General features: G+C 42.4%; 1 long non-coding RNA gene across 1 annotated transcript; it reads right to left on the bottom strand.

Annotated features, from left to right (window-relative positions):
• Positions 1-14,464: 14,464 nt before the first annotated feature.
• Positions 14,465-20,943, bottom strand: LOC144577064 (uncharacterized). Its single transcript, XR_013520289.1, has 2 exons — positions 20,663-20,943; positions 14,465-14,743 (listed from the first exon to the last, which is right to left on the bottom strand). It is a non-coding gene; the product is annotated as an uncharacterized LOC144577064 (long non-coding RNA).
• Between the last annotated feature and the right edge of the window lie 3,380 nt (positions 20,944-24,323).

Here is a 24,323-nt window from a genome sequence, read left to right as displayed (position 1 = left end):
ATTTCAGTTTTAGGAATATATGATGGGTTGTAAATAACCTTATGAAGCATGGACCTTGTATAAGGTGTAAGGATATGTCAACGTATTAGTATTGGAGACACTCAGATTGGAGTGTGCCCGTTTCTTACCATGGCCACCTGACCAGACCTATAAAAGGCATTCGGTCAGATGATAACATTCACCGTGGGTGTAAGCACTGCATTGTTAGAAGAAATAGGCAGAGACACAAAAGATATGGAAAACAGGCTTATGTTCCTGTGGGTTTTATTGTTTTATCTTTTTAATAATTTCAGCTTTTGTGTTAGATTCAGGGGGTACATGTGTAGGTTTGTTATGTGGGCATATTGCTGTGATGTTGGGGTTTGGGGTATGAATGATCTCATCACTGAGGTAGTGAGCATACTGCCCAACAAATAGTTTATCAGCCATTATCCCTTTCCCTCTCTCATCCTTCTAGTAGTCACCAGTGTCTATGGTTCCCTTATTTATTTATTTATTTTTGAGGGTCTCACTCTGTTGCCCAGGCTGGAGAGCAGTGGTATGATCATAGCTCACTGCAACCTGGAACTTATGGGCTAAAGCGATTCTCCCGAGTACTCTCCCAGAGTACTCAGCTTCCAGAGTAGCTGAGACTATAGATGCGTGCCACCACACCTGGCTAATTATTTATTTTTGGAGAGACGGGGTCTCACTTTATTGCCTAAACAGTTCTCAAACTCCTTGCCTCAAGCCATCCTTCCATCTCGACTACCCAACGTGCTAGAATTACACTCACCATGCATGGTGGCGCGTGCCTGTAATCCCAGCTACTCATGAGTCATCATGACCAGCCCGTTTCCACCTCTATGTCCACGGGTACCCATCCTGTGAGTTTTATAAGCTTGCAGCCAGATACACTGTTGACTGCACTCCCCTGTCTAAGGATTCTTTCTTCCTGCCAGCTCTGGGAGTAACTAGACAGAGAAGAAATGTCTCAGGTGCTGCACTGGTCCTTGGACAGGCTGATTAGATACAAAGCAGAAATAGAAACTGGAAAGAAGGGGCATTGTAACCCGAGCTAACAAGGAGCAGGGAGAGGTAGGAAGCTGTTTGTCCATTTCCCTAGAGCTCTGCTACTGGTATTACTCCACTTTTCTGGTGCTTTGTTGATACCCGGGCAGAAAGAAAAACCTTGGAATAAATTACTGGTGTGGGTCATGCTTCCTACTCCCATTCCTCTTGATAGGTCCACACACTCACCCACTCATCCATTCGACAGGAATGCTTGCCCTATGCTGTGTGCTGTGGATCTAGGGGCAAATATAAACAGGGTACTTGACTTCCCAGAGCTTGCAGGAGTCACTCCTTCAGCTCTGGCACTCCTGCGGCTCCCTCCCTTTGGAGTCCAGGGACCTTGATATGGCAAGACACAGTTCTTTCTTTTTTTTTTTTGAGATGGAGTCTCACTCTGTCGCCTAGGCTGGAGTGCAGTGATGCAATATTGGCTCACCTCAACCTCTGCCTCCCAGGTTCAAGCGATTCTCCTGCCTCAGCCTCCTGAGTAGCTGAGATTATGGGCGTGTGCCACCATGCCGCACTAATTTTTCTGTTCTTAGAGTAGAGTTGGGGTTTCACCATGTTGGCCAGGCTGGTCTCAAACTCCTGGGCTCAAGTGATCAACTTGCCTCAGCCTCCCAAAGTCCTGGGGTTACAGACGTGCACCACAGCACCCAATCAAGAAACAGTTCTTTCTTTCCCATGAGTTTGTTCATTGTTGCACACTTCCTCTAATATATTGAGTTCTTTAGTGGTGTAAAATAATTGCATTTAACAAATACAATTAATATTGGCAGCTTTTCACCATTGGCTTTTATTTAATTCCTATCTCTAAATTACTTAAAATTAAATAATGGGCCGAGCGCGGTGGCTCACGCCTGTAATCCCAGCACTTTGGGAGGAGGCCGAGGCAGGTGGATCGCGAGGTCAAGAGATAGAGACCATCCTGGTCAGCATGGTGAAACCCCATCTCTACTAAAAATACAAAAATTAGCTGGGCATGGTGGCGCGTGCCTGTAATCCCAGCTACTCAGGAGGCTGAGGCAGGAGAATTGCCTGAACCCAGGAGGCAGAGGTTGTGGTGAGCCGAGATCGTGCCATTGCACTCCAGCCTGGGTAGCAAGAGTGAAACTCCGTCTCAGAAAAAAAAAAATTAAATAATGAAGAATAAACTCATATTTTGAATGGAGAGAAGTTCCTTATGTTATTGGTTGTTGTTATAAATATCAGTATATATATCCAAAAGACTATAAATCGTTCTACTATAAGGACACATGTACACGAATGTTCATTGCAGCACTGTTTACAATAGCAAAGACCTGGAATCAACCAAAATGCCCATTGATAATAGACTGGATTGGAAAAATGTGGCACATATACACCATGGAATATTATGCAGCAATCAGAAATGATGAGTTTGTGTTGTTTGTAGGGACATGGATGAATCTGGAGAACGTCATCCTCAGCAAACTGACACAAGAACAGAAAATGAAACACCGCATATTCTCACTCATAGGCGGGTGATGAAAAATGAGAACACATGGACACAGAAAGGGGAGTACTAAACACTGGGGTCTATTGGGGGGAAAAGGGGAGGGCCAGTGGGAGGGGGAGGTGGGGAGGGATAGCCTGGGGAGAAATGTCAAATGTGGGTGAAGGGGAGAAGGAAAGAAAAGCACACTGCCATGTGTGTTCCTACGCAACTGTCTTACATACTCTGCTCATGTACCCCAAAACCTAAAATCCAATAAAAAATTTAAAAAATAAATAAATAAATAAATAAATATCAGTATTTGTATTCTATATTTCAGCTTCTAGGCCCCATGTGATAAAGAAGCAACTTAGTGAAATAAAAGCATTCAACATTGTCTTTAGTTTCTATCTCTCCTTAGTTTGTGTTTTTCTTCCTAGATCCCTGGTGTGAACTGTGCTAGGTGGAGCTGCTTGGTTTATGATGTGCAAATCAAGTGACCATTTGAATAAGTGTAGGTGGTGTCTTTATCCAACTTGGATAAAAAAGTAAGGAGAGAAAAATTCACAACTCAAGAGGAAATATGACACATGCCCTTAATTATCAGTATTGTTATAAGCAGACTCATCTACTAGTGAGCCACTGCAAGTCATCTAGAGGACAGACAGAGGGGCCCAGGTAGGTCTTTCGTGTGCGCTGCGTGTTCAATGATTGCTTGAGGCCAGGGAGCTGGGGCTAACTCTTTGAGCAGCCCAGGAACTCTGCACCCATCTTATACGCCTGAATCCAAACTGACCTGCTCACATTTGTGTGCCATTTCGCTGAGGAAGTCTCTTGAGAATGCCAACAGCTCAGATGCCTGCTCACCATTACCAGATCTACCCCTCAAAGCATAACGTTGGTGGGAGGATGAGTAGCTTCATTGTTTTGTACAGAAGAGAGTATTTTTTTTTTCTAATTTCAGAGTTTCTGTTGCTCCTGTCTAGACACTTCAGAGAAAAACAAATTCAGGTCACCAGTAAAGCTATGTTCTATAATAAGAGAAGACTTGTGCTTAATCGCTTGTAAAGATATTAACTATCGTCTGCCTGAAGAGCCTTCTCTCACCAAGCTTCTGCAGGTCTTCTGTGGTACCAGAAATAGTGGTTAGCTCTCACATGCTGTTCCGCTTCAGTTAGCTCAGTGTGGCCACCTGCAGAAATAGTTCTAGGGTTCTCTTCCTTGTCTCGATGCTGGTTAAGGCAGCTTTGAGAAAAACACAGATTTTTCATATTCACATTCACACGTGCGAAGTGAATTCGGGTACCAAAGAATTATCTAGATTATTCAATCTGTAAAATACTTTGCCTCAATGAACTGAATATTTTATGTCAACACTTTTCTAGCTATATATTTATACTATAATAGGAACCTAGTAGGAGTTGCAGAATCATAAGAAATTTAGAAGACACAACCACAAGAACTTTCTTTTATGTATTTATTAAAGAGACAGGGTCTTGCTCTGTCAGCTAGTCTAGAGTACAGTGTCATGATCGTGGCTCACTGCAGCCTCAAACTACGTGATCCTCCAGCCTCAGCCTCCTGAGTAGCTGGGACTGCAAGGTGCATGCCATGTTGGCTACCATTTTTTTTTTTTTTTCAGTAGAGATGGTTGGGAGGAGGGGAGTCTTGCTTTGTTGTCCAGGCTGGTCTTGAACTACTGGCTTCAACCGATCCTCCTGCCTTGCCACCTGAAATGCTGGGATTACAGGCATGAACCACTGTGCCCAGCCTTGGACCTTCTAATTGTAAAGAAGCAAACAGACCCATCTAATATACATCATATACATCATAATCTATATAATATAAACATTATCTTATATATCCAGTGCATTAATTTTTCTGTTAAAAAACTATGCTTATTTAGTGTTTTACGTTGTTTTTTCAAAAAATTAGCAAAAGTTTTGCCTGATTAGCAAAAATTGAAATGCACTGACATAATTTAAACATCTGTAGGAGATTTGTATCAAATGGAGTCTGCTCTCAGTTCTTTTTTTTTAAATTTTCATTTATTTATTTTTGGTAGACAGGGTCTCACTATTTTGTCGAGGCTGGTCTCGAATTCCTGAGCTCAAGCAGTCCTCCTACTTAGGCCTCCCAAGTGCCAGGATTATAGGCACAAGCCACCATGCCTGGCCTCTACTCTCAGTTCATTTTCTAGGAAATCTGATGCAAGCCAGTGTTGTTGCTGAGCTTGATACCAGCATAAAGAATATCTGATTGCATTGTCCTCCCCTTAAAGGGGTACTGTAGGGACAAGAGCTGTGTCAAGATTTATGTGGTCTTCAAAGATGAAGAAACGTTTGATTCCTAGAATCATTTGGCATCTTTCTACACTCATCTGGGTTTTCTCTTAGGTTTGTAAAAAGGCCAGTATTGGGCATTCTGACAAAGTCTAGGTTAAATGCTAACCAGGGCACTAGAGTATGTATTTAAAGTTTGTGTGTTAACACCTATGAGTTCAGAGCAACGAACTACTGGTATCAGTAGTTAGCTGCTGGAATTCAGCTGCTCTGAACACTTAGGATACCTAAATACACATCAGATTTCTCACTAGAGAAAAAAAGTCAGTCTTTTGTTTGTCTTCTCCAAAAAGTAACCAATTAACAAACTAGTTCTGCCCCTAAGCTAAAGGTTTAGAATAAACGTATTAATTCAATGCAATGTTCAACAAGATTGAAAATCTAATGTACTTTTAAATTTTATTTTTTACTTTTTCTTTTTTACCTTTCACACACTTGAATCTAAACGATTTTTAACTTGAAGAATGGAGAGTTATTTTGTATTTTGAAATACAACATTTAAGAGGAAAGGGAGATGGAAGTAAAAATAAATAAATAAAATACAACACGATCTTCAGATAGGTGGCTTTTAGAAAGCAATCGATGATTTTCTAATTCTCTAGTGAGCAGAGCCTCCTCTAAAACCCAATTCTTTCTACATACTTTTTGCCTAATGGATAGAGCAACCTGCCAGGAATTTGGAGGACTTAAATAAACATTGAAGATACAAAAGCACACAAGGGATGATTTTATTGTAAAGTCATGTTGTCATCAAATGCTGTGATTTCTTCCCTGGTGAGGGCAGTTTTCAGGCTACCACAGTTGCCTCTGGTCATGTCATGGGTGAGTTCTGGCCCTGACAGCTGATGTTGTTTCCTGACTTTTGACTGATGGGGAATTAAATGCCTGTTTTACCACGGTAAGTTCACATTAGTCTTTGTATTTCATTATCAAGAATGCACTGGGAACTGGCAGGAAACTTTTTTGGGTGCACAGTAACTGGAACATTTTCTTATTGTTAAAAGGGGCCTGTTGGGGAGTGGGGAGCTAGGGGAGGGATAGCATTAGGAGAAATACCTAATGTGGATGACGGGTTGATGGGTGCAGCAAACCACCATGGCACATATATTCCTATGTAACAAACCTGCACATTCTGCACATGTATCCCAAAACTTAAAGTATCGAAAAACAAATACTTGGGAAAGGAAAGCAAATAAAAAACATTTATGAAAAAATGAAAAAAAAGTACTCTTACTTCTTTCCTACTTTCATTTAAATCTATCTAAAGGAAAAACAGGAATTTGTATTCCAGACAAAAGAAGTTTTAGACAGCAGGGATTACTATAGTTTATCTGTGTTATAAACTATCCCCGTTCTTTATATGTCACTCCATGAACTTTTATTTAATTTTGAGGAAATTCATAGCATTCACTCTTATATGAGAGGCTGTGACATCCTGGCTAGAGCTATTGAAGTTGTCAGCATCATTTCCTCTTCCCAAATTTCTTTTTTGGTACATTTAATGAGGAGCACAAATTGAGGGTGCAACTTTGCTTCCCGTAGTTTTGAACTGGCAAGGTGTCCTCGGGATTTGTGGCTGCCTACTGGAACAATCCCTTAGGACAAACACCATTCACATTTCATGGCTCTCATTAGGAATCATTAACAGCTCAGTGCAGATTTTTGCTTTTCACTTGTAAGAGATGAAGAGGCCCTGCCAAGGTTCAGAAAAGGATAACAAAGCATAAGCCCCTTAATGGGATGAACTAATATAAAAGTCTAAGTATATGGAGCTCTTTCCCACAAGTAGGACCTGATTCAGGGACTGGCATTCAGGCTGACAACCACCATATACAGGAAACAGTAATAGAAATGAAAGTAATTTCACTGAAATGAGCCAAGTTATGGACTTTAGGAAAATAAGGATTTATCTGTTAGCTTTGCTAAGATCAGGATCTTTGATTATAGTGCTTTCCATGAAACGGTATATTTTTACTGAAGAGAATCAGAATCTAGAAAGCATCGATTTTAGTGAAGCAGTATTTGAATTCAGCTTTAAGTAGACTGAAATAGTTCTTTGTATTATTGAAATATTGCCATATATTTGTTGGTTAATTAGCATATCTCATAAAATGGCATTTTATATACCGTGCATGGCAGAACAGTTGACAAGCAATTGTAGTATTAAAACGGGGCTTCCAGCTGGGCCCTGATTCCTTCATTAGAGTTGAAATGATCTTCAGCCTGTTTGCCACAGCAATGAGCTAGCCAGTGTAGCTCCATCATTTGGTTTTCAGGGGTCTCTAGGATAGATCTCAGCTTCAAGACAAGATAAGGGTAGCCACTTAAATCTTGAGGCATCATCTAGGCAGTTGAGGAGCCTTGAGAAGCTTTCCTGGTATACTCAGATGTAGTTTTTCTTGTCTGCTTATATATTCAAATATTCTGAATCAGTGATTGCCCTCAAATGTCTCCAGGTACCATGCAGAGAACTTACTGGAGTGACATGGCCTGGGGAGAGACTGATGAGCTTGAGAATGATGTCCATCTCAGTAGAGAAGTCTTTGTCCCACTCCAGCTCTTTGTTGCTAGCTGAGATGTTGGCCCAGTGTTGTCCGTGTTCCAAAGCATACTGAACATGTGGGCTTTGATGTATAATCTCCCAATTTTTAAGTGATGCTAATTCAATGAAAAGCAATTCTTATACAGGCAAAATATGAAGCAATGGTATTCACATCTGACCTCAGGACTCCTCTTTGGCATCTAATATAAATGAAAACAACTGAGCTGTCAGAGCTGAGTTATTCATCTGAAGGTTCACTGCGGTGCTCAGTCAATTCCACACTAGAGCAGTTTCCGTCTGGTGGCCTGGGGTGTGAAAAGCATGGGTGGAGTTGGGGAACAGGCTAGCTCAGGTTTTAGGACTATGGAGAGATGTCTTAGTTGGCATATCTGATCATCTGAGGCTACCTCATATCTGGTTGAAACATCTCCAGCTCCTGATTTCCATTGTATGGTGGTGACGGGCACAGAAACAGTGGCATCTCAACCTCTCTAAAAGGTGACGTCTTGTACACTGAAGTAGCATAATGGAAAATTCAGATAGGTACATCATATGCTGCATACCAGACCCCTTCCAAATGCTGATTCCATCTTCATCTTCCCATTCTAAAATTTCTTCAAAAATTAAAAGTTTAAAGTGGGTGCAGTGGCATGTGCTTGCAATCCCGGTTGCTCTGGAGGCTGAGGTGGGAGGATTGCTTGAGGCCAGGAGTTTGAGAGTTTGGTAGAGACAAGGTCTCTACCAAAAGAAAAAAAAATTAGCCAGGCATGGTAGTCCCAGCTACTCAGGAGGCCAAAGTGGGAAGATTCACTTGAGTCCAGAAGTTTTAAGCTGCAGTGAGCTATGACTGAGCCACTGCACTCTAGCCTGAGCAACATTTCAAAAAAAAAAAAAAAAAGAAAAGCTTGGGCAACACAGTGAGAAGTTCCCCAACCCTGTCTGAATGAAAGCTCATAAAATATATTGGCAAGTCTGACTTTCCCACTTTTCAATTAGCTGTACGCAATACCATTGGTGCCCAGAGGATGCAGTGTCTCAGGCTAATGAGAGATTAAACAACTTCTCCACATAACGAGTCACCAGTAAAGCAGGCTTTGCCTTTCCATTACACAAGGAAGCCTGGAAAACGTCCTTAGGCTTACCCAGACTCATGATCATAGACTCGCTGAGTTGGAAGGAACCTTAGAGATTAACCTGCTCAACTGTCTCATTTCAGAGATGAGTGACTCGCTCTCGACTCCTAGTCATTTCTCTTGTCCTTGTCGATTTTGAAATCATAGTTGTGCTAGCAAGACAGTGTTCAAAAGTGAAAGGTTTGTGTTGCTGGTTGCATTTCTATTGTTATGCCTCCAGCTTTATTTAGATCGTCTTTAGACCCTTAGGCTATTGGCCCTTGCTAATTTTTAGAACTGAGATAAATTCAATACCAATCTTTGAAATCACAACGATTTTGCTTCTGCAGTAGTGTGCATCGCTGTTGAATTTAGGGAAAGTGGCAGATCAAAGCAGAAGGGCATGGCAAATCTTAATGAAAATGGTGGCGTTTGACCAAACACAACTCACCAGAGGATAAAATCACAGGCTGTCATTTCAGTGGATAGTGCAGTTTTGTGTGGTCAGTAACGTCACTGGAAACCCAAAGAACTTACTTTGTGCAATTTGGCCCGTTTTTTGTTTATTTTGATTACACAAAGCTCAAGGGCTCTTTTGACGTTAAAAATGCTTCTTTCAGCTAAAGGACTGATTAGGGTTATGATTTCCCTTTTAAAAATTTCTTGTCCTTTTTCTGGGATTGCACTGTGGTCTCCTACACAGTTCTTTCTACATTCTGTGATTTCTTTCTATCCAGAAAAATATTAGCATTTCAACACAGATATAACAAATGCTATAATATCAGTGGTACCTTGGTGGTGTGATGCAACAGGAAGAATCATGGGATTTTTTGTTGTTGTTGTTGCTGTTTTTGAGATAGGGTCTGGCTCTCCCGCCCAGGCTGGAGTGCAGTGGTGTGATCTCGGCTCACTGCAACTCTGCTTCCTGGCCTCAAGCGATCTTCCCATTTCTGTCTCCCAGGTAGCGGGGGCTTAGTGGGCACACCATACCCAGCTAGTTTTTGTATTTATTTTATTTTTTCATTAGAGATATGGTCTTGCCATGTTGTCTACGCTGGTCTTGAAATTTTGAGCTCATGCCTGCCTGCCTCCCCAAGTGCTGGGATTACAAGTGTGAGCCCCGGCGCCCTGCCAGGAAGAATCATTTTTGCAGTGGGACTCTGGTCACCCAGCGAACATCAGGCTCTTTCTTGTAATATAAAGCAGATGGCAGAAATATTAATGGAATGTCTAGTATATGAAGGTTTTTCCTCGCATAACAAGAAATATATTAAGTCAGTGTAGTCAGTTTGGCCTACGTGTGAACTCTGTCGCTACCACGTACCAGGTATGTGCCCTGGAGAAGTTATTCAACCTGGCTGAAATTCAGCTTATTTCTTCATAAAATAGTGATAATAATACTAACTTCAAAGACTGTCATGAGATTTAAATAGGATTATATTTTTTAATGTCTGGTCCAAGATAGTTGATAGTCAACAAATGTTCATTTATTCATTCATTTATCAGGTATTTATGGAGCATCTACTATGCTCCATATACTGCCAATACAGCAGTGAACAAAATAGACAAAACCCTTGTCACGGCCAGGTCCTTCTCTTCTTTTTCCTACTTTCCACTGACCCTCCCTATTAGAGCCAGACCTCATTAGACGAATATTCCAGTTTTTTCACAGAATTCATTCCTTGGAAGTTCCGATAGTCGACAAGTATGTTTTGTGCTCAGATTCCCTTTTTGCATGAGACCAGAAAAGAATGTATGATGGAATTGCAAAATTTAACCTACATTACAACTTGGATGTGCAGAAGAATGAACTTTATTTAGTCTGTCCTATTCTGTCTTCCCTCCGGAGCCATTTACGTTCTAGTTAGAAGGAGAAATAACGTTAACTAAATGACTGGCTTAAAATGAAATCCCAGTCAGTAATTTAATCCATTTGAATGCCGTTCTGCTTCCTTTGGATGAAAATGCTGAGGCTAAAACCAAACAATACACACACACACAAAAGCAGAGGGTAGGCCAGGCACAGTGGCTCATGCCTGAAATCCCAGCACTCTGGGAGGCCAAGGCAGGCAGATCGCCTGAGCTCAGGAATTGGAGACTAGCCTGGGCAACATGGCGAAACCCCATCTCTACAAAAAATACAAAAATTAGCTGGGAGTCAGCGTGCGCTTGTAGTCCCAGATACTTGCGGGGACTGAGGCAGGAGGATTGCTTGAACCCAGGAGGTCAAGGCTGCAGTGAGCCAAGATTGCACCACTGCACTCCAACCTGGGTGACAAAGTGAGGCTCTCTCTCTCCAAAAAAAAATTGCTGAGGCTCTCAGGCTCTTCCTCCTCTGCTTTCCCAGAGTCCTGGGGGAGGGATGAGGTCTATGCAACCTCATGGTGGTGGGGAGGAGGTGGTGTTCTCAGCCACAGTTCCCTGCTTGCCCTGGCTATCCTCCAGCCAGTTATCTCCTTCTCATTCGGTGCTGCTAGCCCTGGGGTGATTGCTTGAGTGGGTGTGACCTGTGGTTGGTCTCACTGGGTCTGGCTAAAGTCCTGTTGTGTGCTCTGGGTGACCTGCCCTCATTTCAGTTTCCCCTGGTGCTAGAGAACTCTTTGAAGTCTGGTTGGCCTTTCATCCAGCCCTGAGTTTGCTTGCCTCTGATAAGCAGAGAGGCTTGCTCTTTCTGGGTCCTCTCTACCGCGTTCTGTCTGACCATGTCTGACCTACGTAGGGGTGAGCTTGGTCCCTAGGTTTGTATGGGAGCATGCCAACCACAGATCCTCCTCTTTCAAGCTTAAGAGGAGTCTTTTAAATACTGGCCCCACTCTGTCTTTGGAGTTAACCTTGCTTTCCTAGTTCCCCTTTCCCTACCTAGGCCAAACTCAGAAGAGTGGAGGAGAGGAGATTAGGACGACCTTCACCATTTCACTTCTATCTCTCTCTGCTTTCCACAGTTCTCCACACTAAAAAAGGACAACTCTTTCTTTCTCTTTTTTTTTTTTTGAGACGGAGCCTTGCTGTTGCCAGACTGGAGTGCAGTGGCACAATCTCGGCTCACTGCAACCTCCGCCTCCTGGGTTCAAGAGATTCTTCTGCCTCAGCCTCCCAAGTAGCTGGGACTACAGGCACGTGCCAAAAGCCTGGCTAATTTTTGTATTTTTAGTAGAGACTGGGTTTCACCATGTTGGCCAGGATGGTCTCGATTTCTTGACCTCGTGATCCACCCACCTCAGCCTCCCAAAGTGTTGAAATTACAGGTGTGAGCCACCGCACCCGGCCTCTTTCTTTCTATTCTATCTTCTTCCTGACTCTATCTAGCTAAATCTTAATGACAAGCAGGTTACCTTCTTTTTATTTTTGTTCTTAAACCATATTGTAGCAGAACATGGTGATCTGAAGTCTCCATGCTTCGTTGTTAAAATACTAAGGTCTCACAAAGGAGTTCAGCAAATCCTTTTTTAAGAGGCTTCTATAAACCTACTTTCTCAAAGACAGAAGCAGAATGTTACTCTTTCTCTTGTTCTTCTATAATAAATATAGACCTTCCATCTGGGCAAATCATTGGCTAGGGCAGATTAATGCGAAGATTTCTACCCAAGGAGAAATCTTTAATATTTTAGTATTTTAAATGCACTTTATATGTACATTTACAGCATTATTGTTTATTAGCTTTACAGTTCTCTGACTATCCAGTGACTGGGTTGCACCCAGATATTGGTAGCCCTGGGACTTTACTTTCTGTCTGTTGATTTGGAATGGACCGTGGTAGCAGACCTTTAAGACAGATTTTTCCTCTTCATCCCAATGTGCCTTTTGCTTTCTCTAAAAGAGTCTCCCTTCCTCTTATTTTTCCTTAAGCTCTTCTCCATCTTTGATGTCAGGGCTCTTTCTTTCTGCTCCTGCACTTGCACTTTGCTCCCTCACTGGACACACATATAAGCATGTGCGTACACACAAAAACATACATCGTCACCTCTTCTGTGTTCGTATATGTACATTTCCAGTCCCCTGTTGCTTTAGCTCTTTTTCCAGGACTTTACTGAACACCTGTTATCTACTAGTGATGAGAAAGTTCCTTTAATATTGCCTCTTTCATTTAATTCTTAGAATCACCATTGCATGTAGCAAGAAACCGAGGCTCAGTGAAGTTTTCAAAATCTGTGTTCAAGGATATAGAGCTCGTCATTGGCAGAACAGGGACTCGAACCAGGTTTCATTGGCCCTAAAGACATTCCACTAAAGAACATTGCTCTGAACAAAAATGTAAACTTTTGAGTAAAGATTTTATGTAAATTGAATTATAACAACGCTGAACATGAAACTCAAAACTTATGATGACTGGTCCAAAAATTATCACTTTGAAGGGAAGAATGGGGAACTCCTTTTCAGAGATGATTAATGCTTGATGCAAGTCTACTAGAAGTGCTGACTAATGGTCTGCTGACTACTTATTTTGATCTTGGTGTTGGTAGAGAGAATTTTACAAGCCAGGAAATGAAAAAAAAAATACAGATTTTAGCCACTTAAAATTGCTAGCAGTGAAGGTCTCCATATGATTTCGGTTCCAGCTTCTTTTCTTTTTTTTCTAGGCTAATTTAACCACTTCCTCCTCCATTCTTGAGAGTTTTAGAAATGTCTTTTCAGAGACAGAGTCTTGCCATGTTGGCTACACTGGTCTCAAACTCCTGGCTTCAGTGATCCTTCTGCATCAGCCTCCCAAAGCACTGCGATTACAGGCATGAGCTATGCCTGGTCTCTGTTTTGTTCTTGCAGGCTAAATCATTTTCCCCTATTCTGGTTAGGTTATTATTAATTTAAAACATAATATTTAATTTTCCATTTTAAAGTCTTTTTCCCCATCTATCCTTATCTTTCCCTTTTCTTATTCGTATTTTTTACCTCCCTCTAGCTTGGTTTTGTGCGTTCTTGCTCATAGTGTTCTGCCCCATTCGGTTACTGAAAATAAAAAGTACTGGATTCCTAATCTCTAAAAGCCTGACCATCACCACTAGGGTCCTTTGAAGTTTGCTTTCAACTTTTGTGCAAAGATGCACAATTCATTCACCAGTCACAATTTGCCACTGTGGCATTTGGAGGTGATGTACAGAGTCCTGCTGGGATTTTTTATTCTCTGAGGTTTTGCTAAAAGATATTGACTGGATCAAGGAAAAAACCCGATTAAGCACTCAATACAGAAAAAAAAATGTGAGTGACTGAGTGTGTGGGTATGCACATGCACATGTGTTTCCGCGTGTGTGGATGGGGGCGTGTCTTCGGGAATGTTAGGGAGATGAATTCTCCCTAAAGAACGTTTAGTTATTTGATACAAAGTACTCCTTAGCATCCTCTGGAATCAAAGTGAACTTTCTATCAGATTAAAATGATGACTCAGAGTGGTTATGGAGCTGGCATTTTAAGAATTAGAGCGGAGAAAGAAATAAAAGAAGGAGAGTCTTCAAAGGATTGCATAAACTAAACTAAAGTATGTTTAATCGCTTTCCTCGCATACTGACCTCTCTTTCTTCCTACTGATTTCCTTGATTGGTTTGTCTTTAAGGGAGAATGAAGAGGATTCTTTTAGAGCTTCCTATCTCATAATACAGAAAGATTTCACAGGTTCCTGTTTCAGAGGAAGGGGATAGATCCTTTTATCTTAAAAGAGAACAATATTAGTTCCTAGTGTGTCTGTCATTTTGAAATAGAGATTGTTTCTTTTTTTTTTGCCCTTGGGCTGCTGTGACTTTCAGGAAACTTTTCACTGGTGATATCAGAGGTACTTTGAAGAAATGATTCTTGCTAATCCATTTTGATCCATGTTGTAATACTGCAGTTATTGATGGGCATAAGGTATTAATAATTTATAATTATGTCATAATTAATAATTATGACAATCTCTATATGTCATAATTATTAACTGCTAAATTTTAAGAAAGTATTTGTATAAACATAGGGATATCCTTGACTCACATAGCCTCTGTATTTATGAGTTTTTATTTGTGTACATGTCGTTCGACTCATGGGTCCCATGCAGAACAAATGTGCAGGTGATCCTTAAGCGTTTAAAGCAACCATGACAGCAGCGAGAGGTGACAGGCAGTGGTGTGCGTAACTCAGACGCAGCTGAGACTATTGACTCTCAAGATCCACCAAGCAGAAACGTGAGATGTCCAGGCAGATCTGCTTCTGGTCCTTTCCCCAAGTATTCTGCTTTATATTCTTTGGAAGAAATGCCATTTGCCTCTGCCACAGTTACCTAGAAAAAAAAAAGGGAGCGAGAGAGAGAAAAGGAAAAAGAATGCAGTGAATATGCCGACCTTTGTAGACAAAGAAGTGGTCACCGACCCACTTGGAAAAGGGCATGCGTTCTGAGTCATTTTTCTAGTTGTGATCAAGGCCTGGCTTTAACCATTGTGCCTCCCATTCCCCAGGCCCAGCCCTGCCCTTAATCAATAATAGGCTTTGGATTGAAATTGAGGAAAACCAATTAGCTGGTGGAGGTAATTGCATCCAAATAACTGCAGGGAAAATCGGTAATCAGGAACAGGGATGCCAAGCAGATAAAAAAGCTGGGAAATAAAAGACAACAATTTAGTTTCTGATTGAGTCATCTTGTACTTTTACTTTTTTTTCTTTCTAATTCAAATTAGGTTCTTATTCAAAGGGTTTAAGTAGCTTTCAAAAAGAAAAGTTTAGAATTATAAAAAGAGCATTCTTTTCCTGTTAAGTAAAACAAGCATAATTAGTTGTTCAGGAAAATACTCCCTAGGAAACTATGTTGAAATAGCACAATATCCAAAAGCTTAGCCAATAGGGTGGTCAGAAAACCTCCTTGATGAATCGGGAAACATGACAATAGTGGGTTTCTGTCCCATTTTGTCCGCATGGATTACTCTCTTTAAAATATCACCTTTAGGGATGTGTGGGCAGTTCCCTTCCTTCAGCTGTGATCTCCAAAGGAAACAGGGAGGTTTAATAGGAACTGTGGGGTGCCAACATTCAGATCATTTTCAACTTCAAGAGAGGGAAACCAGGACAAAGATTTCCAACAATTTTAACAACATGCCTGTCATTGTCATCAGGCTTAAAATGAATCATGTGGCTTTCAGAGTTTGGGAGGCAGACTAACTCCCTAAGAAGAAACTAAGTTTATAGAAGGCAAAGAGTAGGGTTAAAAAAAACCGAGTTATTTGGTTGTCAGGATGACTTTTCCTGATTGGAATAAGATAGACATGTTGCGAAAACACACGTGGTTCCTCTGAGCACACTTTTAAAATCTCTCTTGGGTTCGTTCAGACTTCATAAGGCAGAAAAGGTGTTTTATTTCTTGTACACAGAGCCGTTGTAGAGTGGAAACCGAGACCATTGAGTGTGGAGGAGGCATTTATTGCCTTCTTTCTGACGGATTGAAGCAAGCAGTCACAAGATGGAACTGCTTCTGGCATTCAAACAGTTAAGAGACTTCTAAGGTCAAAGCCACAAACCCTGAAGTAATGGGAAACCATGCATATGCTTTCTGAAGTCAGGGACCTTCTTTTAGAAAAAAATAGGAATTAGATTAAGCTAATGTTGCTTAACACATGAAATTTGTTGTTAGCCAATTACGGAGCTCAGGATATTATCAGCTTCTACGGGGCATTCCAAACTTAGCACCAAAGGCTGGAGAGTATTAAAGAGCAGAGAAAAGCTTCAGTCAGGCTACAGCAAAGAACTCCCAAAGCTCGTGTTAGATACAATTATAGGCTGCAAATGGGGAGGAGAAACCATGGAATCTGCATGCAAATGGAAGTCTACCAGCAACCTGATATTGGCTCTAAATTTAACTTTTATTTACGTAAGCAATGCATGCAGAAAGATTAATAACTGCTGCTAAGATCTAATTTTCAATATCCAGACCTAACATTATAACTGCTGTATAATAATCATTTAAGAAATGTTAGCCATTTAAAAGTGTATCTGTGTATATAGATGTATAGCCCCTTTTTTCTTTAGAGACAGGGTCTTGCTCTGTTGTCCAGGCTGGAGTGTGGTGGTGCAATCACAGCTCATAACAACCTTGAACTTCTCGGCTCAAGTGAGCTTCATGCCTCAGTCTCCTGAGTAGCAGGGGCTACAGGGGCATGCCACCAAGCCTCGATAATTTTTAAATTTTTTGTAGAGAAGAGATCTTGCTATATTACCTGGGCTGTTCACAAACTCCTGACCTCAAGCTATCCTCCTGCCTCAGCCTCCTAAAGTGTTGGGATTACAGGTGTGAACCACCACACCCAGTCTTATCCAGTTAAAAAAAATCTACTTTTATTGCTAAGCAATATATTGGGAAGATTTTTTCATGTCAAGAAATGTATCTTGTGTTTGGGCATGGTGGCTCATGCCTATAATCCCAGCAATTTAGGAGGCCAATGCAAGAGGATCACTTGAGGCCAGGGGTTCAAGACCAGCCTGGGCAATACAGTAAGATCCTGTCTCAAAAAAGTGTATATATAGATATAGATATATATAGGTATAGATATATAGGAGGCTGAAGCAGGAAGCTCTCTTGAGCACAGGACATCTAGGCGGCAGTGAGCCATGTTCATGCCACTGTACTCCATCCAGCCTGGGTGACAGAGCAAGACCCTGTCTCAAAAAACAAACAGAAAACAAAAAAGAAATATATCTTGCTTTATTTTCTTTGTTTTACCACTAATATCTGTATGCTTTATAACATAAGACAGAATACTGACTTTCTTTGCTCTATCTATATATCAACAGATCTTATTTATAAATTCAGTTAAATCTCCTCTAGTGGGGAAGGAGTTCATAAAAACAACAGAGACTTAAAGGGAAAAAAAAATGACCGAGATTGAATATGCACATATTTATAGGAATGTATGCAAAGATATGAATGAAAGAAATGATCCATTCTGAGCCTAGAAAAGAGAGATGAGCCCTTCCTTCCTTACCATGCCCCTTCCCCCTCTCTCCAGATGTGCTCTTGCTGGATTGGTCACTCCAGGGTTTCCTGATTAGAATGAGGAAGCACAGCTGATCACGCCAGTAAGTTCAGATTGAGATCTCATCACCTTTTGACCTTCAGCCCCACCCTCTCTTTACCAGTCTGAAAGCTGGCACCCATGTCTCTAAATGGAAATAAAAAGAAAAAAGGCAAAAAACTGAAGTAACATGTGCCAAGTGGCTGTCAGCTTTGCAAAGCCACACCTTGTTTCTGTCTTCCTGTGTAATGAGAACCAGAGCTTTGGGCCTTCAGAGTTTAGGATGGAAACAGATCTGCAATGCATGAAACAGAGACCTGCCCAAGGCTATTATATTTCATTGAGAAAATAAAAGGCATCAGGTGGGACCTTCTTCATTCTCCACCATCAAATCAACAATCCTGCCTGCATCTTTCCCTATCTTCTTTTCTTATAGTTTTGTGCTTACCAAAGGTTATCCTCTCCAATTCTGTCCTGGGACTCAGCTGCTCTATCTACCAAATATTGTCCCTGTTTCTTCTCTTACTTTTTCTCCACCATCATTCATCTCTTTCCCCAACTACAAACATACTCTAATAGATACCAAATTAAGAAGCAAGTGTAAATAAACAAAAAGACCTAGAATCCTCCATAAGCCCTTATTTCCCTTCAGCCAGCACCTCCCCCCATTTTTATGTTTCCTTGTACAGTAAAAGTAAAAACAGTTTTATGAATACGTATGCCGTCTTCACTGCCCAAACTGCATCTCTTCCTTCAGCACACTGTAGTCTGGCTTTTGTGTATTGCATTTGCTAAAATGATTTTTGCTCAAAGTTATCAATTGACTTCATGTTGACAAAACAATGGACATGTGTTTTGTCTTTTGTCAGCCTCTCAGTATTATCCCACGTGGCAGATAATTCTGTCTTTTCTGACTTCAGTGACGATTTGCTCTCCTGGATTTTCCTCTAGCATGCTGACCGCTCTTTCTCCATCTCTTTTTGCCAGCTCTCCTCCTCTAACTGGCTTCTACTTGTTTAATTTAGGGCTAGGTTCTGGATCCTCTTCTCTTTACTCTCCACATTTTCTCCCTAGTGATCTCATCCATATTCATGGCCCAAATTAGCATCTATATGCAGCTGATTCCTATTATGGAGATTGTGGTACACCACCCAGAGACTCCCTTTAAGACTAAGGCATTCATTTTCCCAACTGTTGAGAGTATTGGCTGTTGGCAGCTCACAAGGATTTCCTCTTTGAGCCTTGTCCTCAGTTTAAGATTATATCCCTTTTCTTTCTCTATTTCTATTTTTTTTTTCCTGTTTTTTGAGACAGGGTCTCACTCTGTTACCCATGCTGGAGTGCAGTGGCACCATCTCAGCTCAGCTCAGTGCAACCTCTGCCTCCAGGGTTCGCATGATTCTCGTGCCTCAGCCTTTCGGGTAGCTGTGACTAAGGATATGTGGCACCACGCCCAGCTAATTTTTGTATTTTTAGTAGAGATGGGGTTTCACCACGTTGGCCATGCTGGTCTCAAACTCCTGGCCTCAAGTGATCTGTTCGCTTTGGCCTCCCGATCTGCTGGGATTATAGGCATAAGCCATGGCAACCTGTTATGTATCCCTTTTGGACGAGCAGCCTGCATTCAATGCTGGTTGAAGCAAGAGTACATAGCCTTGAGTTCAGGACAACTCTGACGGATCATGTCAGTTCCAGGCTCCCTGGATTGGCTGAGGTCTCTGTTACAACTGCATCACAGTTGGACTTTTCCCTCTGCCCAATCATGCGTCTTTTACTCCCTTACAGACATTGTTTCTAAGGACATTCTTGTAGTAGATACTGTGATGCACCACCCAAATGTCACTTTAGGAATAAGGAACTAATTGCTATGATGCTGGAAATCCTGGGCAAACATACTCAGAGATAAGGCCTCTTCAGGGCAGCTGACACCCAATGACTGATCCAGTAGGGGCACCAAGGCTCCACTCTCGCACATCAACTTGAGATAGTACTGAAGGGTCATCTTAATTCAGAAGTCCCCGCCCCAAAGAAAGGATACATAGTCTAATTTAATTCATCTCCAGAGACCCAGTGTCATCATGACCCTCCTCTGCCCCCATGAGACTGGAGATTTACGAGGCCAGGTGACAAATAAATGGGTGTGTAAATTCCAGCTTCAGTGGGTCCACAGACACCTCCAGTGATCATTTCTTAAATCTCAAAGTGAGAACTGACATACTGGCAGTTAGAAATACCGCACTTTGTATCATTGACCTGTGGTGAACACCATATCACAGTGGAGGAGGCCAAATGGACACCTCTAGAAACTGTCCATACATCCCTTCCCCCAGCTAAGGGAACAAGTAGAGAAAAATTGCATCCTGGAGTAGAGGAATAGCAGAAATTGATGCTACTGTTAAAGATCTGAAAACGCAGTGGTGGTGGTCACTACTCATTCTCTTATCCTTATTTGGCAGCACCAGTCTGGCTCCTGCAGAAACTGGGTGATTCTGGAGAATAACTGTGGAACCACAGCTCAAACAAGTAATAGCCCTGGTTGTAGCTACTGTGCTGGATGTGGTTTTATTGCTAGATAAATAAGATAACATAGGTTAATGAGATTTCAGGTACATGGTGTGTGGTTGTTGATTTGGGAAATGGATCCTTTTCTATTCCAGTTAGAAGTTCAGAGATAGTTTGCAGTCATATGATGTAATATTCAACTGCAGCTCTGACCCAGGGCTTTGTTGCCCTTCTTCCTTTTATCACAAGATAATCTGAACATATTTGCATCATCTTGAAATTTTACTACAAGTCATGCTGATTAATTCCATCAACAACATTATGTGGACTGGATTGTACTCTGTAAGACTTCATTAAGACACATGCAAGATTAACACTATGCATATCTATTGACCTCTCACTTCGATGAAATTTTTATGGATCTAGTGGTCTGGGGAACACTAGACTATCCCCTCCAAATTAAAAGACACATCTTGCATCCCTTATGACAAAGAAGTGAACTCAGTGTGTGGTAGGCATCTTTCAGTTATAGGTATATAAGATAACACATTATACACCTAGAAATATCACTAGCTTTGAGTGGGGCCCTGGGAAGGAAAAAGCCATACACTAAAGCAACACTGTGGTGCGAGCAGTTCTGTCATTTGGGCCAAATGACTGACACTAAATTTGCTGGAAATGTCAGAGGTGGGACTTACCAAATCACAATTTATAGCAGGCCCAGCTGTAGTTCATCATAATGGATTTTCTGAGGTCAAGCCCAAGTATGATCAGAGGGCATGAGTATACGGTACCTCATTCTCCATAGTTGTGTAGCAGGAGCAGCCATGGGAAATGAATCTCTTGGACACCGAATACAGGAAGAAGGAGTTTATTTGGCTGGGAGCAGGGTGGCATAGTTGCCTAACAGCCAAGCTCCCCTAACAAAGGAAGGTTCCATCTTTATATAGGCTTATACTTTAGATGTTTCACGGGGAAGAATCTTAGGTTTATAGCTTAACATATGAAAAGGGTCTCGGTTTACAGTCTCAGGAATTACATATGAAAAGGGCTTCAGTTTACAGTCTCAGGAATTACATATGAAAAGGGCTTTGGTTTACAGTCTTAGGAATGAAAAGGGGAAGTTTACAGTCTTAGGAAAAAAGGGGAAGTTGATCTGAGATGCCTGGGTCTCCCTCTTCAGTTGTATAAGTGTTCATTTCCTAGCTCACACCTATGGCTACATAAGGGGTTTCATACCACCAGCTGATGGAGGAGGAAAAAGCATGAGCTTGGTTTGTCAATGACGGGTGTCCGTATGTGTGTGCAAGTTCAATATAAACAGTGACTGTATTATAGGTGCAGTCCGAGTTTGCCTTGAAAGTGGAGCGAGAAAAATTCCCAATGGGCAGAACTGTTGTAAGTATACCAAGTCATCCACTTTGTGTCAAAGGAGAAGTGGCCTGAAACAAAAATGTTTCAGGACTGAGTTACAGCAACTCAGACTCGGAACACAGTGACTCAGATTTGGAACACAGCAGGTCAGGCTTGGAACACAGCAGGTCAGACTCGGAACACAGCAGGTCAGGCTTGGAACACAGCAGATCAGACTTGGAACACAGCAGGTCAGGCTTGGAACCCAGCAGGTCAGACATGGAACACAGCAGGTCAGGCTTGGAACCCAGCAGGTCAGGCTTGGAACCCAGCAGGTCAGACATGGAACACAGCAGGTCAGGCTTGGAACACAGCAGGTCAGACATGGAACACAGCAGGTCAGGCTTGGAACACAGCAGGTGAGGCTTGGAACACAGCAGGTCAGACATGGAACACAGCAGGTCAGGCTTGGAACCCAGCAGGTCAGGCTTGGAATAGACGTGGAACACAGCAGGTCAGACTTGGAATAGACGTGGAACACAGCAGGTCAGACTTGGAATAGACGTGGAACACAGCAGGTCAGACTTGGAATCGACGTGGAACACAGCAGGTCAGGCTTGGAACCCAGCAGGTCAGACATGGAACACAGCAGGTCAGGCTTGGAACCCAGCAGGTCAGGCTTGGAACACAGCAGGTCAGGCTTGGAACCCAGCAGGTCAGACATGGAACACAGCAGGTCAGGCTTGGAACCCAGCAGGTCAGGCTTGGAACCCAGCAGGTCAGACATGGAACCCAGCAGGTCAGGCTTGGAACCCAGCAGGTCAGACATGGAACCCAGCAGGTCAGACATGGAACACAGCAGGTCAGGCATGGAACACAGCAGGTCAGGCTTGGAACCCAGCAGGTCAGACATGGAACCCAGCAGGTCAGGCATGGAACACAGCAGGTCAGGCTTGGAACCCAGCAGGTCAGGCTTGGAACACAGCAGGTCAGGCTTGGAACCCAGCAGGTCAGGCATGGAACACAGCAGGTCAGGCTTGGAACCCAGCAGGTCAGACATGGAACACAGCAGGTCAGGCTTGGAACCCAGCAGGTGAGGCTTGGAACACAGCAGGTCAGACATGGAACCCAGCAGGTCAGGCTTGGAACCCAGCAGGTCAGGCTTGGAATAGACGTGGAACACAGCAGGTCAGACTTGGAATAGACGTGGAACACAGCAGGTCAGACTTGGAATAGACGTGGAACACAGCAGGTCAGACTTGGAATAGACGTGGAACACAGCAGGTCAGACTTGGAATCGACGTGGAACACAGCAGGTCAGACTTGGAATCGACGTGGAACACAGCAGGTCAGACTTGGAATCGACGTGGAACACAGCAGGTCAGACTTGGAATCGACGTGGAACACAGCAGGTCAGGCTTGGAACACAGCAGGTCAGGCTTGAAACCCAGCAACTCAGACTTGGAACTTGTATCTTGTGATACAAGATTTTTGTGTCACACATTAACTCTCACTTGCAAACATCCACCAGGAAAGAGGCACTGAATAACCAATTATTTAAAATTATTTGGCCAGTTGATGTTAGCTGGTGTTTGTCATTGGCCACCTTGTAACCAGCACAAGAAGTGCCATAGTGGCAGAGATGGAAGCTGTGTATAGATGAGCAGCATGGACTTCTTACCAGGTTCAATATAGTTATGCCTCTTTTGAATATTCAAACTTTCAGTGGCATAGACCAAGGTGCTTTACCCCAATACAACAATATGGCACTGTTCCTCAAGGAAGAAAACCAGTAACTTGGTGGCAAGTCAACTACTCTGGGCCCCTTCTATCCCAGTAGTTGATTTGCCACCAAATCAACTATTAAATTCCGGAAGGGCCAGAATTGCATTCACGTAGCAATAGATACTGGTTCTGGGAGTAAAACATCTCAGTCAGTACCACTCTCCAGGGGGCTTACAGAATTACTGATCCTGTATCTAGGCCCGCACTACCACAAACACAGCATTTGAGCAGGAAACCCACTTCAAAGAAGGAGGCACAGGAATGAGCCTATGAATCTGTTAATTTTTTTCTCTCATACCACATCATCCAGAAGTAGCTGATCTCATAGGTGCAGAGAATTTCAATGATGAATTCTATCAAATATTTAAGGTCGAAATAATGATATGTATACAATCATGTACTTGGGAGGCTGCCTCAGTCTCACAAGTACCTGGTACTATAAACATGTGCTACCACACTAGGCTAACTTTTAAAAAATTATTATTAATTATTATTATTATTATTCATGAGACAGGGTCTTACTCTGCTGCCCAGGCTGGAATGTAGGGGTTCGATACCAGTTCACTGCAACCTCCGCCTATGAGGTTCAAGTGATTCTCATGCCTCTCCTGAATAGTTGTGATTACACATGTTTCCCCACCATGCCTCACAAATTTTTGTATTTCTAGAGATGGGGTTTTGCCATGTTGGCCAGGCTGGTCTTGAACTCCTGGCCTCAAGTGATGGCCCGCCTCAGCCTTTTAAAGTGCTGGGATTACAGGTGTGAGCCACCACGCCCAGCCTTAAAAATTATTTTGTACTGTAATCCCAGCACTTTGGGAGGCCGAGGCGGGTGGATCACGAGGTCAAGAGATCGAGACCATTCTGGTCAACATGGTGAAACCCTGTCTCTACTAAAAAAAAAAAAAAAATACAAAAAATTAACGGGGCATGGTGGTACATGCCTGTAATCTCAGCTACTCAGGAGGTTGAGGCAGGAGAATTGCCTGAACCCAGGAGGCAGAGGTTGTGGTGAGCCCAGTTCACGCCATTGCACTCCAGCCTGGGTAACAAGAGTGAAACTCCGTCTCAAAAAAAAAAATTTTTTTTCTATAGACAGTGTCTCACTATATTACTCAGGCTGGTGTCAAACTCCTGAGCTGTGATCCTCCCACCTCAACCTCCCAAAGTGCTGGTATTACAGGTGTGAGCCAACATACTCAGCTGAAATAATACAAATCT

The sequence above is a fragment of the Callithrix jacchus genome, chromosome 7 (assembly GCF_049354715.1).
Source record: "Callithrix jacchus isolate 240 chromosome 7, calJac240_pri, whole genome shotgun sequence".
Taxonomy (NCBI): Eukaryota; Metazoa; Chordata; class Mammalia; order Primates; family Cebidae; genus Callithrix; species Callithrix jacchus.
This window is presented reverse-complemented; position numbering and strand designations above follow the sequence as displayed.